The sequence below is a fragment of the Mustela lutreola genome, chromosome 8, assembly GCF_030435805.1.
Source record: "Mustela lutreola isolate mMusLut2 chromosome 8, mMusLut2.pri, whole genome shotgun sequence".
NCBI lineage: Eukaryota > Metazoa > Chordata > Mammalia > Carnivora > Mustelidae > Mustela > Mustela lutreola.
In genome coordinates this window covers 110175882-110190473 of record NC_081297.1, presented here as the reverse complement: position 1 = coordinate 110190473, position 14592 = coordinate 110175882, and the positions used below count along the sequence as shown (strand labels likewise).

Genomic DNA, 14592 nt, shown 5'->3' with positions numbered 1-14592 from the left:
AGATACTTACTGGATTTGGGAAAAGTATGAGTGTGTAGAAGTTGAGATACATAGTAATCTGCGGGGCAAAATCGGAATTAGTTCATTAAATTACAGACCTTAGAAGTTTTCTTGCTAAGGTTTCCATTTAACTCTCCCTAAGTATATTCTCCTGCCCTTAAGGTATTATTAATAACTTCATTATCTTCCCTGGGAATGAGTTCTTTCCCAAAAGCATCTAAACTCGTGCAGTGGAAGCAAGGGTTCCAGATAAAGGCTTAACCTGTACTTTTTCTCCCTGTTTAGTAATGAAGTTTCAGAAATTCCTTATAACTGTAGAGAAACACATAAGATATCCTCCCAATAAGGAGAGAAAAAAATAAGTCTTGGTGTGGTTTCTAACGTCTATACTTTTTCTGATAAGTGGATCAATTGTTAGAGAAAAGAAACAGGATGAGCACTGATTATGAGTAAGGCTTGATCAGAAATGGCATGGTGACAGCCACGGAGGAAGACAGGTAAAAGCAAAGAGGGTGGTGGTGCTCTGGGTCTGAGAGGCAAAAGATGACCTGAGTCCAGTCTGGGATCACTCTAGGGTAGAGGAGATGTCCAGGCCATGAACAATGGGAAGGACTGCGATGAACAAGATACTCCTGCAGTGACCCCAGCTGAGGCCAGTATAGAGGGCCCACCCCTGCATTCTAGTTTAGAAAAAGCACCTGCCTCTCACAGTGATTCTCCGGTCACTGCTTCCAGCACGCCCCATAATCACCATTTGGCCCTGGAGAATATGCAGGTCCAAAGCTACACTCCTGGACACCTAATGGAAGAAGGGAGACACACATCAGAGCTACTGCTTCGCCTTCCAGATGGTAAGACTGTCCAGAACCTTAGGGCCAGACTCAGGACACTGGTGTACTCTAAACCAAGGGCAGAGAGGAGTGAAAACCGTGACTATACTCTTATAAGTGTACAATGGAGAGTACTCTTCCTCTTCCCCATGCCCTTATGTAAAGTCCTCTAAGCCATTCAGGGCAACCCCAAATTCTCTGATGAACACAGCTTACACTCAATCTGGTCTCCCTACCTCATATTCAATCCTTCTTCCAGTTGACAGGCTTTAAAATACTTGATGCTCCCGAACATGCTCCCTCTGTCTTCTTTCCTCTGGGCTAAGTTTCCCCTGATCCTTCAATTAAATAATAAGTATGCCTGAATGAAGCCATTTGAAGAAAATTCCCAACAGCCTCATTGAAGCAGGGAACCCCATCTGTAACCATCAGTGTAAACATTAAATAGGGAAATCCCTTTGATACTGTCTACAAGACAGCCATCAACACAGTGGGCTCTCTTAAACAAAGTCATCAGCATTGGAGTGATGAGGATTACACAAATTAAAAAGCGGCACCCAAGTGAAAAAAAAAAAAAGTTTGTTTGTTTTGTAAGTAAACTGTCTGGAATTGTTCACAGTGATATGCTAGACACTGGTCTCAGTGTCCGTGAAATTATAAGCTCTTTGAGGCCAGAGCCAGGATTTCCTATAACTCTGCAGTCACTTTCTTATCACTTTTCTTTCCTTCCAACTTTCCAATTTCTTCTCACTTTCCTACCTTGCTCAGACATGGACACACAGTTTGCACTTGGTATATTCTTAACAAGATGTTTGTGGATTGACTATATGATAGGTCTTTATTCCATCATCTTTAAAACCCATAGGATAGAAGTGTCTACCAAAGCCTGCACTGGGGTATACAGTTTGTACTAGGAAACTTGACATGCTGAATGGTGGAACTCCGACGGAATAAATTCATTTCTCTGCATAACAAACCAATTCACTTATTTCCACACAGCCCTCATGATACTACACCAATTATTTGATGGACACTGCAACTACAGACCTGAAAATGTGAAACAACTTTAATTGAAGAGTGTCTTTGAATTCTGCTTTCCAAAAGGATCTATATGATCAATGAGTTAACACTTGTAGAAAAATCTGACAAGAGCAACTAAGGAAGAAACAATTAGAATAAATTCAAATGTAGTTACTGATCATAAAACTAATTTAACCATTAGCATCATTATTTATTGAAGAGATATTTATTTATACCTGCTGTGTGCCACATTATTAGCCTGAAACCCTGAATAAGATTACTCAACTATTGCTAATTATTGCTAATTATAATTAGACTATTGGTACAATAATTCTACATTCGAAAAATAAACTCAAAATCTCAGTTACAACAGCAAATATGTATTTTTCTTGGGATTGAGCCCTGCATCACCACCACCACCACCATCATCACCACCATCATCATCATCAGGATCATCCTCATGATCATGATCATGATCATCATCATCATCATCGGGCTCTCTGCTCAGCAAGGAGCCTGCTTCTCCCTCTCCCCCTACTTGTACACTCTTTTTCTCTCTCTCTCTCTCGCTCACTGTCAAATAAATTTTTAAAAAAATTATTTTTAAGTTACCAGATAATAATAGATACTTCTAACTGTGTAGCACGAATTTCACTTATGATCTCTTATTTTCTTTTTCAGTGAAAGAGTACTACCTGGTTTTGACCCCAACTAATAGCTGTAAGCATACATTTTCAGCTCTTGCGGCATCCTGCTGTTCTATCATCTCCATTGCACTAACAGACCTCCCTCATTTAATCCACTTGAAAGACAAACAAAGAGACTAGGCATCAGAATTTCAGCTCATCTCAGGTTTACTAAAATGAATGGAGCCACCACGGTCAATAGATTATTAAGCAACAAATGTAAATTTTATACAGGGTTACAAAGAGCAACCCTCTTCTAAACTGTAGAAACCATGTATCTGAAATACTCTTCTGCAAACACTGTGTTTAAAGGCTTTGTATTGATACCTACTTGATAATGTTAATGCAAAAAATCAAGATTTGGTGTCTCCAACTACAGAGAAAATAGGAAGCGGACTCTCCTGAGAGCAGTGAATTTGGCAAATACCCTTTATGTTAGGAAACCAAGCAAGATATGTAGTATAGAAGCAATGTAAATCAGTTGCTCAGACGGTCATGGAAACACTGTAACTATTATGGTTAGCATATAAGGATGAAAAACGAGATCACCACACCATTTGTCTTAAAAAATTTTTCTCTCTTGAACAATAATATTCTAATGCCTTTATTGCTGAAATATAATGCACTCCTTTTTATCCTCACTCAACAGTGTTTCAAGAGCATATGCAATTAGAGACAGACAGGCAACCATAAGTGGTAATGGGGAGAATGATCTTTTATACATTTAAAGTGTCAAAGAAAAAAATGACTTAAGTTTTAAGATTATGTTGATTGGGAAGTCTTTCTCGGTTATAAAGGAACATATTTAAAACAGTAGGTTACATTTAACAGTTTTCAAATGTGATTATGCTAAGGAACAATTATACAAAACAAGTCTCATCTTCCATATATAGGGAAAGATACCTTTTGCTAAGGTATCTGGAAAAGATGCTTTAGGTTTTGCCTTGCAGTGCAGCTAGTAAATGGTGTGATTCATGAGTAAACAATATCCTGAATAAGGCTTCGCTATTATATATGCCACTTATGCTCACCCCGAAGAGACATCAGAATTTTAATAAAACCTGAATCAATATAATAAGAAATTAGCACTGGCCAAAAGTCTGCTTGTCATTTTTTCAGAAATAGATAGCTTCAGGATGCTTACTTTTTCTACATTTTGATGAATTCTATTCACAATCGTGTTTTCTACTACTCTGGGCCAAAGTTCCAGTATTGTTTTAATCTTTAAAAGAGAATTTGAATTCCATTATTCCAAATTGATTATTTTAATCTCTTCCACACTTACTAGAAGAATGGAAGTATCCACCCAGAACATATATTATTATATATTATTATATATCACTGATGTAATCTAGAATCTAGGAATCAAGTCCATTATTATACTTTTTTTCTGGAACAAATTACCATATGGCATGTATAAGCTATATGTATCAAATTAAAAAGTTGTCCTATGAATTCTTTGGTTAAGAAATTTCTAAATGTGAAATTAGATGATTTAATAATATCAAATGTAGATAACAGATCACTTAAAACTTCTTAGGGAGTAAGTTCAGAAGTAGGGTTATATAATTTTAAGAAGACAGGAAAGAAGCCCACAAGTGTTTGGTTCTTTGATTGGATAAAAAATACGATAAAAGTCAAATACTTAACAGCTTTCAAACTTATTTAAAAAATAAAATGGGGTGGAGCATTGAAACTGAGAGAATTCCTTGTGTTGGCTTCTTAATACTTTTATCTCTTCATGCATTCATTCATTAATTTAGTCAATACTTATTGAATCCTTACTACAGCTAGCACCTGACAGAAGTTTTAAAAAACTAAGCAAATAGCATTTTCTCAAATTATTGCATGTATGTAATTATATATAACTATATATGTATAAAGCACTATTCTTACATTCCTTATATTCCTATGTCTATTCATAAAAATATAAAACATATATTGGTCTAATTAGCCAGCTGGGGAAGTAAGCATGAATAGAGTCTGGTACTATACTTCCCCTACCTAGGAGAAAAAGCTTTAGAGCTGCAGTCTCCCTGGGGGAGACGCTGTCACATATGCCTTTCTGGGAGGGATTAAGAAAGCCAGAGCAGCTGGGACCCATTTTCAAATATAAAACTGACATGAAAGGCTTTACATGAATGACTAAAACTCTAAGTTGAGATAAGCTGGAAGAGCCTAAGAAAGGGATGCATTAGTCTTGGTGTTAAACCAAAGAAAATTGATTAGATCACAAAATGGACAGGTTTAACTTATGATCCTATAAGCCCGGGCAAATGAAAAACAAAGATCTGCACCCTTATTTATCAGTCCTCTTACATACCGTACTCAGAAGATGGTAATAATTAAAGGTTATATAAGAAATGTCACAGGCTGAACTAAAATAATCAAGACAAAAATTTGTTGACATCTTTCACTTTTCAAATTTTTAGAAAATTTTCTGTACATGCCATTCTTAAAATGTAAAAGATCAGTAGCTTTTTTGCAAATACAAGGTAGTATTTGCCATTTTGTGTTCCTTTGTCATCTCCTACTGGGAGTGCCTCTTCATTGGTTAAGTGGTACTTTTTCTTGAAGATTTTCATAAACAAGAGCAGTTTAATATCAACTTACAATAGGATATTATATTGTATTCTTAGATATCAAAGTGTATTCGTCCATAGTTTAAATCTGGGTTATAGTCAAATAAGATTATAAGAGTCCTGGGAGTTTAGAGTAGGATCAAATTAAACTGAAAATAAAGAGCTAATCCTATTTTATTTTCCATCTTTCTATAAAGAATATCAAATGATGATAGTGATGATTAAGTTTCTAGACATAGGGAAACAGCACTATGCAATCATGCTTTGATGTTTATGAAGTGTCAGTTTCTAAAATAAATATAGAAACCTACCAGTTAACACTAGTGCTTGCTACCATTACATTGCAGAAGTATATAGAATTAGTAAAAATAAAGAAAAACAGTATATTGCTTAATAGTTGACAACCAGAAACATTTGCTTCTTCAGCTTTAGCTGATTCTAGTCAAATACAGCCTTCTACTGGGCCTGGCTCCAGATTTCACATGGCAGGAAGACCATAGCGCTACAGATATCATTTCAATATCGCAACTTCCGGATTCTGAATTAAAGGCATCTCTACGTTTGTATCTTTAGGGTAAATACCCAATAGTGCAATTGCTGGGTCATAGGGCAGTTCTATTTTCAACATTTTGAGGAACCTGAGTGCTGTGAAGTGTGTAAACCTGGTGATTCACAGACCTGTACCCCTGGGGATAAAAATATATGTTTATAAAAAATTATATAGAAAGGCATTTCTAGATTCCACACATTTCATTTATTTAGAAAAATTAATGTTACATTGTTGTTCTTTGATGGTAGTAATATACAATTCTCATTTTCTCTAAATTTTTCTTTGTCTAAAAAACCAAAGAAACATTCTCATTCATGAAGGAAGTAGAATTACTCATGTTAGTGTTTCTAGAAAGCCTACTCTCTTGCCCTTTCTTCTACAGGTTACAATAAATTTGAAAAACAGATAAAGCAGACTAAACAGGGATCAAAATAAACTATGAAATGTGTGTGGAACTTTCTGGTATTGGCTGCATTAGAGCAATAGTAAAGATCCCTAATAGTGGCCCCACTCTTTCCCAAAATTTAGACCTTGGGTCCTATCTCAGAGAAGACTAAATCTATAAAACTCTCTTACCCAAACATTAGCATGGAGCATCATGGACTCTATTATGCCCTGTGGAATGCCAGAGAGAGGATGTGCACAGTTACTTCACCCACTGAATACCATGAGCCAATGAATGACTTCTTGCCCCATCCAACATGTCATTCTCCTTCCCATGGAAAGAAATCAGTATGGTATACAGAGAAAATAAGCACATTTTCTTTTCAACACTGTCTTCCTTTCAGGGTTTAGGGTGCAGACCCTCTCGAGAAAATCAGAAGAAATGACTAAGTAGTCCCCCAGAAACTAATTTTATGGAAATATAATGTTTTCATATTATTCGTGTTCTCTTAAAAAAAAGAAACTGTCGTTTTGCCATAATACTTTCCAAAATTAATAGATTACACAAGATCATTTGGCCAGTTTCTCTCCCTTCTCCAGTGAAAGTCACTAACAGGATGATAAAATCAGCCATCTGTTCTATTGACTTGATAGAAAGTCATCATAGATGTACAGATATAATCAATTATATAACCTCACATGTGCTTTTGAGTATTTGTCTAATGAGAAACTTGGTTAATGGCAGCTGAGGTGATCCTGAGAGACACTGCTCCATGTCATCATGTTGGAGGAAGCTCTCTTACAAGGTTATTTCATGCATACAATGGAGCCACAGGCAAGGCTCTGTTCTCATAGACTTTCATTCTGGAAGGTGCCTATAGTCAATAAGCAAAAGAAATTCTTAAGTGAGACAGTTTTATGAAGTGATAGGTATAAAGGAAGATACTGAACCTTGATGTGTAATAGTTACTGGAGATCACCAGCTAGAGATAGGAGATGGGGAGGATGTGGATTTAGTGGTCAAGAAAAGCTCTCTGAGGAGAAGCTATGTGGTCTGAGACCAAAATTAAAAGGAGCCATACAGACCTGAAAAAGGGTAAGTATGTTAAAGGTCATAAGACACAAAGTTTTAGGGCGCCTGCGTGGTTCAGTTAAATGTCTGACTCTTGATCTCAGCTCAGGTCTTGATCTCAGGGTCATGAGTTCAAGCCCCACACGGAGCTCCACACTGAGCTCCACACTGGGCATGGAGCTTACATTATTTAAAAAAAAAAAAAAAAGACAGCATTGAAAAAAAAAGACATTATTTTAAAAAAAGGACAGCATTGAAAAAAATGAGAAGCTACTGTTTCAGCTTTTATAGGATCCAACCTATTTCATTCCAAGAAAATTATTCCATACAATGTTACCATACAGTTCAACAGCTTACTCCTTTGTAAATAACACATGGTAAGCCAGTGGGAAAGGGCACAGAACTAATGATGAATCCTGTGGTGCAGATCCATGATAAGGGATGAATGAATGAACATATAACCACTGCCTCCTAAATGCGAGGCACTGATAATGGTTCTTTTATATTCTGCTCACTTTGAACAAATACATCTTTCTTCATGTAGTAAATTTGTATTAAGTTCCTCTATGCGCCAGGCACTGTATTCAGCTTTCAATTAAAAAATGAACCTGACACAGTACTCCCTACAGTGGACTTATGCTCGTTGGAGGGCAGTTGACAACTGAACCAACAATTGTGATTTGGCTCAATCAGTACCATCAAATGAGTAAAACTGAGGTACTAGAGGTGCACATGAAGTTGATTTTAGGCTACTTGATTTTTAGGAAAGGGTCAAGAAAAGCTTCCTGAGATGAAGGAACATTTAAACAGGATGTTACGGATATGGAAGGAAGAGCCAGGCCATGTGGCTGAATGTAGCCCAGAGAAAAAAAAGAATTACAAGTTCTTCTCCACGTCTGGAGCCATTGAAGGAAACTGTCAAGAGATAAGACTGCCGAATCAGCAGAGGCAAATCGCATAGAACCTTGTCTGCTGAGCTAAGAAATTTGGACTTTATGTGGCAGCAACCAGGAGCCACTAAGGAGCTTTAAGTGGGGAAATGACATGACAGATTTGTGAGTTTTTAAAAAATCTCTCCAGCTTCGATGTGGAGATTTCAAGGTGGGGAGGAGAAAAAGCCAGTTCAACACAAAGTGAACAATATCCATTCGAGTAGTTTTGCTATGAAAAGTTGAACACCCCCAGTGAGCTGGATTTCCAGCCAAATCTCACAGTGTCCTGCTTTAAATGAGCTTAAACCTTACTTACAAATTTCACTCACATTTTTAATACTCAGGTGGTGAATTTAATCATATAAGGTTGCACTGTATTACTTACTTCATGTATTTTGAAATGTGAGTTTTTCATTGAGTCAGCATGGCTATATCACTTAGCTCAGGAAAACATGTCAATCCTTATGCCCCTCAAAACTGCCATTAACACGCATGACATCAAATTTTTCTAGGTGATGTGAAATTAAATCGCGACTCTTTGCAATGTACTCCAATCAGCTCCTCCATTAACTGTTTTCAAATGGTAATCGACTCAGCTCCAAATGAACAGTTACATACTCAGCGGCTCTATGAATTCTATGAATGCATAAGCCATAACAAGTTTAATTATATTACTTTCAGAAGTCATTTACAGCAATTGAACAAACTAAGAAAAATTCCAAGATTCTTGTGTGACAGCGCGATTAAACAATATGAACTGCAGACTCCAGTTTATATTGTAAAATTTAGTTAAGATATATTTCCTGAGAAAAGGTCTTTTTGGAATATAGATATTATTCGGTTTAAGGCTTTATAACTTTAAATTATGGACCACCAAGCAAAATTATCAGATGATAATACATTATGTTCTGTTACGTACTATATCAAATAAATTTCTCTAACAGAGAGAAATCCCCTCTTTAAATAGGGAGCGAGGATTCAATGTCTGCAGTAAAAAAGACTGCTTGGGAAAAGATAATCCATATTTTTACAGTACCTACCACGTGCCAGGTGCTGAGCTAGGGACTTTATGTATTTTGACCTATGTCATCTGTTTCATACTGAATATTTGATAGAAGAAGCCATCTTCCTCTAGTCGGAATTCCTCAATTTCAAGTAGTTAGGTAGTTATAAAAGAGACCAGCAGCATTTCAAGTACCCATTGCTGCATAACATACCACCCCCAAACTTTAGGAGTTTAAAATAACAACCACAATTTATCATCCTTCATGATTCTGTGAGTTGACCAGAAAGTTCTGCTCTGTGGTGAGGTCTCAGGCACTGGGTTAGTTGGAAGGTTTATTGTAGCGGCTCACTCCCATAGCAAGGGGTTGGTGTTGGCAGCTAGCTAGGAGCTCTGTTGAGAATGTTGGCCAGAGGCTGTGGTTCTTTCCTTTGGACGCCTCTCTATATCCTTGCTTGGATTTCCTCGTAGCATAGGAATTGTGTTCCAAGAAGAAACATTTTAAGAGTTAGCATTCTAGGAGTATAAATCTGGCATGCAAACACTTTTTGTGGTAGGCAAAATAATGCCCCCCACAAAGGTAACCAAGCACTAATCCCTGAAGCCTGTAAATATGTTATCTTCATAGCAAAAGAGACTATAGATGTGATTAAGATAAAATGGAAAGATTAGCCTGGATTATCTGGGAGAGATAAATAGTCATAAGACTCCTTATAAGAGGGAGGTAGGAGTAAGACAGATTTGAAGATGTTATGCTTTGAAAATGAAGGAAGGGGCCCCAAGCCAAGGAATGCAGGCAACTTCTAGAAGCTGGACAAGGTAAAGGAACAGATTTTCGTCTGGGGCCTCTGGAAGGAATGCAGTCCTGCGGACACTTTGATTTTAGCTCAGTGTGACTTCTGATCTATAGAACCATAAGATAATAACTTTAAGCCAGGAAGTTGGTGTAATTTAAAATAGCAATAGGAAATTAATACATTTGTCAAGCTTCTGCTTTGAACCCATTTGTTAACACTCAATGGCTAAAGCCTAGAGTCACTGGAAAAAAATCATGGAGACATGGTTTGTTGTAACAGTATACCACCACAGTGACAATCCAACCCAAGTACTAGTTTCTTCAAAATAGATCCTGTGATTTAGTCTTCTGTTGTTGCTGTAAAAAATTAACACAAACTCAGTGACTTAAAACAACAGAAATATATGATCTCACAGTTTCTGTAGGGTATAAGTCTGACATGGGTATTAGCAACGAATAATCCAAATGTTGGCAGGGCCGCACTCCTTAGCAGGAGCTCTGCAGAAGAATCTAATTCCAAGCTCATTCATGCTATTAGCTGAATTAAGTTCTTTGGGGTTGTAAGACCGATGCCTCCATTTCCTTACAGGTTGTCAACCAGGGGCTGTCCTTCTTTAAAGGCTTCTCTCCAAGTTCACATGCGACCCTTAAATCTCAGAACCACCAACAGCACACTTGGAATTCTCCTTTTCTGCTGCTACATGTTTCCCCAGCTGTAGAAAGTTCTCTGTTCTCAAAGGATCATGTGATTAGATTGGCCCCACTTATGGCCCCTATCTTAATAGCTATAACCTTAGTTACCTCTACAAAGCCCCTTACCTTTTCCATGCAAGATAACATATTCACAGGTTCCAGGGATTAGGGCACAGACATTTCTGAGGGTCATTATTCTGCCTATCATCGTTCTCCAAAACTGAAACCTCTGTGACAAGGAGAGGTTAGAAGTACAGCATCAGTCTACTCTGTGCCTTGTCTAGGAAAAAACCCTCAAAGGAGCAATTAGCATAGATAAATGCATCATCATTCTGCTGTTCACTAGCTCCAACAGCATTTCCAGGAGACAATTTATTTGAGATGTTACTCCTCCAAAATTAGTCACAGTTGGGTATTTCATAACCAGCTCTGCTCCATCATTAAAGGGCAAGTCTTCTGAAAAAAGCAGCGAAGCTATTTTTACAATAACCCCATAAGCTGCCTTCCTTGACAATGAAGAACAACCTGAAAATAAATTGATTCAAAATTACCTCATCACATCGTATAATAAAATGTGTACCCACAGCAGTGGATACCTCTCACATCCCTCTTTACTCTCCAAAGATTTTGCACTTTTTGTTTCTGTTGCAAATCTACTAGTGGCTTTTTCATTGTCAAACGCAATGTAATTAGAGCCTCTGTGGTGTGAATTCACCACATTCTCTGTGGTGAGATATGATTATCCTATGTTTTAAAACATGTATCTCTTACTTACAGATGCATAGAGACCAAGATGAATAGGTAGGTAGAGACAACAACACTTTTAAAAAAATCCAAATGCCTTGTTGATTCATCTCAAAATACTAATTTTTAAAATATTGTATTGGACTTGGCTGGCTCAGTCTGTAGAGAATGCAACTCTCAATCTCAGGGTCATGAATTCTAGCACCACATTGGGCATGGAGCCTACTTAAAAATAAAATAACAAACAGAGTTTTGGAGGGGAAAGGGGTGGGGGGTTGGGTGAGCCCGGTGGTGGGTAGTCAGGAGGGCACGTATTGCTTGGAGCACTGGTGTGGTGCATAAACAATGAATTTTGGAACACTGAAAAAAATTAAATTAAAAGAAAAAACAAAACGTTATTTTATAAAAATGTATTGCATTGGACAACCTTGATAGAACAAAGCCATAAGGAAGACAAAGCTTGGGAATAAGATAAAGAATATTGAGATATCCCAAGTGAGGAAAATTTTATCCCAACATCTTTGTTAATTAATTGTCCTTCAGGTAGGAGAAAAATCTATAAATGAGCTGGTGTAAGGAAAGGGCACATTACAGTCCCTGAAATCTTCTTACTCATGAGGCAAGCTTAAATTCTGCTCCTGAAAAAGAAAATTTCATAGTGCTGCCCCTACCACCAGCAATGCTAGACATAGCCTGGGGAATATTAGAACTGCCAGGGAAGAATTAAGTTTGGAAGCTTTAGCTGAACTTATGCTGTGAGGTGGAAGGGAGCCTCCTTCTGGTCAATTACATAGAAGAGAATTTTGGTTTTTACCGAAAGTTCTTTGCCTATTTTACAGCTGGAATTGCAACCAGCTTCTCTTATTGGAAAAAGATTTGGCAATATTAATACAAGCAGAGCAAAGAAAATAATCATTCTGAACTAACTCAGGAGAAATGCCCAAACACACACACACTTCTAAGTAAAGGAAGCTCCACCCTGTTTCAACAACTAAATAATCATTTTACACAATAATCAAATTGCAAAGAAAGCACAGCCTACACATTTAATATGTTCTCAAGTATCAGACAACTTGGGACAAAGCCTACAAGCTAAATAATTTTCCAGTGAATTTTTCAATGACCTTTTCTTTATTAAAATATTCATTAATTTAACATAGTCTAGATGTAGACTTCTAACATATTTTTTAAAAACAAGGAATGCTTCACTAATTTGTGTCTTGTGCAAGGGCCATGCTCATCTTTAATGTATTGTTTCAATTTTAGTATATGTGCTGCCCAAGCAAGCACTAGATTTTAATATTTATTATAATAAATGTACTACAGGGGCATAAATCCTGATTCATATATTTTAATTTACAAATCCACCAGTTTGATTAATGGAGCCATTTTTCTCTACAATCATGTTAAGCTACATCCATAGCCAAATCCCTGAAGTAAATTATGAGCTCATTCAGGAAACATCCTGCCAAGAGAGTATTTGGCACACAGTAGGCAGTCAATAAATACTGAAAATGATAAACATTTATTCTACCAAAGCATACATAGTGGTATAGATTTTTAACCGCGTGTAAACTCTTCAATTGAAATGTTAACAACAGTCCAGTCAGTCCCGCATCCAACACACCTGAGAATTGCTTTCCCTTCCATTAATTGAAATACAGTCAGGAGAGAGACATTAATTAATATTAATCAAGCCGACCAGGAAAGTAAGGCAGTGCTATTGCCATTGTGTCCTGAGACCACAGAGTAATGATTTTAGAGTCCCTGCATTCTTTGTTCCCTCCGTTTATGCTGGTATTTAATTGTGTGTGATAATGTAGACATAATCACTGATCAAGAAAAATCAGGGTGGGTGGGGTTGGGTTCAGGTGTGTCCTTTTCCATAATCTGGAAGTCTTCCTCAATTCCCATTCACAGAATTGTGAATACTGAATGGGGGTTTTCCCTGTACCAGCTGCTGTACTAGGCACTTGATATATGGAAGTGAAAGGAGATGTGGTTCCTGTCCTCAAGAAGTTTATAATCTAGCCCACTTAAGTTGAAACTCCTAAGTGCAACACAATATTTTAAGTGCTGAGACAGAAGAATGAGAACACAGAGGGCGAAGCTGTCAGTGTGGAGTCATGTCTAGCAAAGAAAACCTAGAAGAAATTCTCCCATTGTACCTGAGCGCATCAGTTTCCTGCCACAAAAAGCATCTGAATGACTCCATCTCCTTGTGAGTGTTATAGGAAATGTTAAGGAATATCAAATGTAGGAGAAGGTGGCCCTGGGACAACCTGGGAAGGACTCACAGAATCACAGCATAGTTTGCAATAGGCCAGTCCTCCACCAGCTGGATCTGCCTGGGAGCAACTACCAGAATGTACTTTGCAGCTGGGTGCCCCATGTGGACACACCTGTACAACCTCATATACGGCCTTACACTGTAGATAGCTTTTCACCTTGGCTTTCATTCACCAACCTTAGGAATAAGCAAGGGCTTGAAACCCTGACTCACCAGGGCCAAAGCCTCCCTTTTCCCTAGACGGTCTTCCAAAGAGACTGTGTGTCCTATATAAACAGAATTTCTGGAGGTTTATTTAGAATTCCCAAAGTAGTCTGAGTCCCGGAGACCCATGCACTCCCTCTCTCACCTGAAGGCCATCCCCAGGCAGCTATGACCATGACTGGGTGGGCATGTCATCTCCAGCAAGGACTATGTCTCCTACTTCCTCCTTGGCATCCTCCATAGTTCCGGCCACGGTGCCTCATAGCTAGCTCATTAGATGATTGATAATAACAATCATGATAAAATAAACAACAACCACAGAAACTCTCCAAAGATGACCAGAATGGTAAAATCCCAAGATTTTGCCATGTGTTAGAGTTTATGTATAGTTGGTGGGCAGGATAACCTATTAAATACATCTATACTCACCTATTAAAAACCTTCTGTAGGTTTTATATTTCCATTCTCTCTTCCTCCACAGTATCACACATAATAGAGAGTCCGTTATCATGTGTGTTCTTGATTTGTGCTGCCCATGAAGAAACACAGAGGCTCCCGTTGATGCCAAACAAGGCATTTTATCTGCCTAACATAGGTCAACATATGGAGCAGATTCTACCTGAGGCCTGTCTGGGTGATATCCAAGACATTTTGAGACCTTATGTCCAATTTATCCAGGGTTCTGATTTACCAACTAATGTCCCAAGGTGAGGCCTTACATGGCCGGCCTGTGTAAATAGAGCCAGGCACAAGAACCCGTGGCCAGGAAGCAGAGGGAGGCCTTTGAGCTCACTGGGAGGCCACAG

General features: G+C 37.9%; 1 pseudogene; it reads right to left on the bottom strand.

Annotated features, from left to right (window-relative positions):
- Window positions 1-12481: 12481 nt before the first annotated feature.
- On the bottom strand, window positions 12482-12582 carry LOC131840037 (U6 spliceosomal RNA; annotated as a pseudogene).
- Between the last annotated feature and the right edge of the window lie 2010 nt (window positions 12583-14592).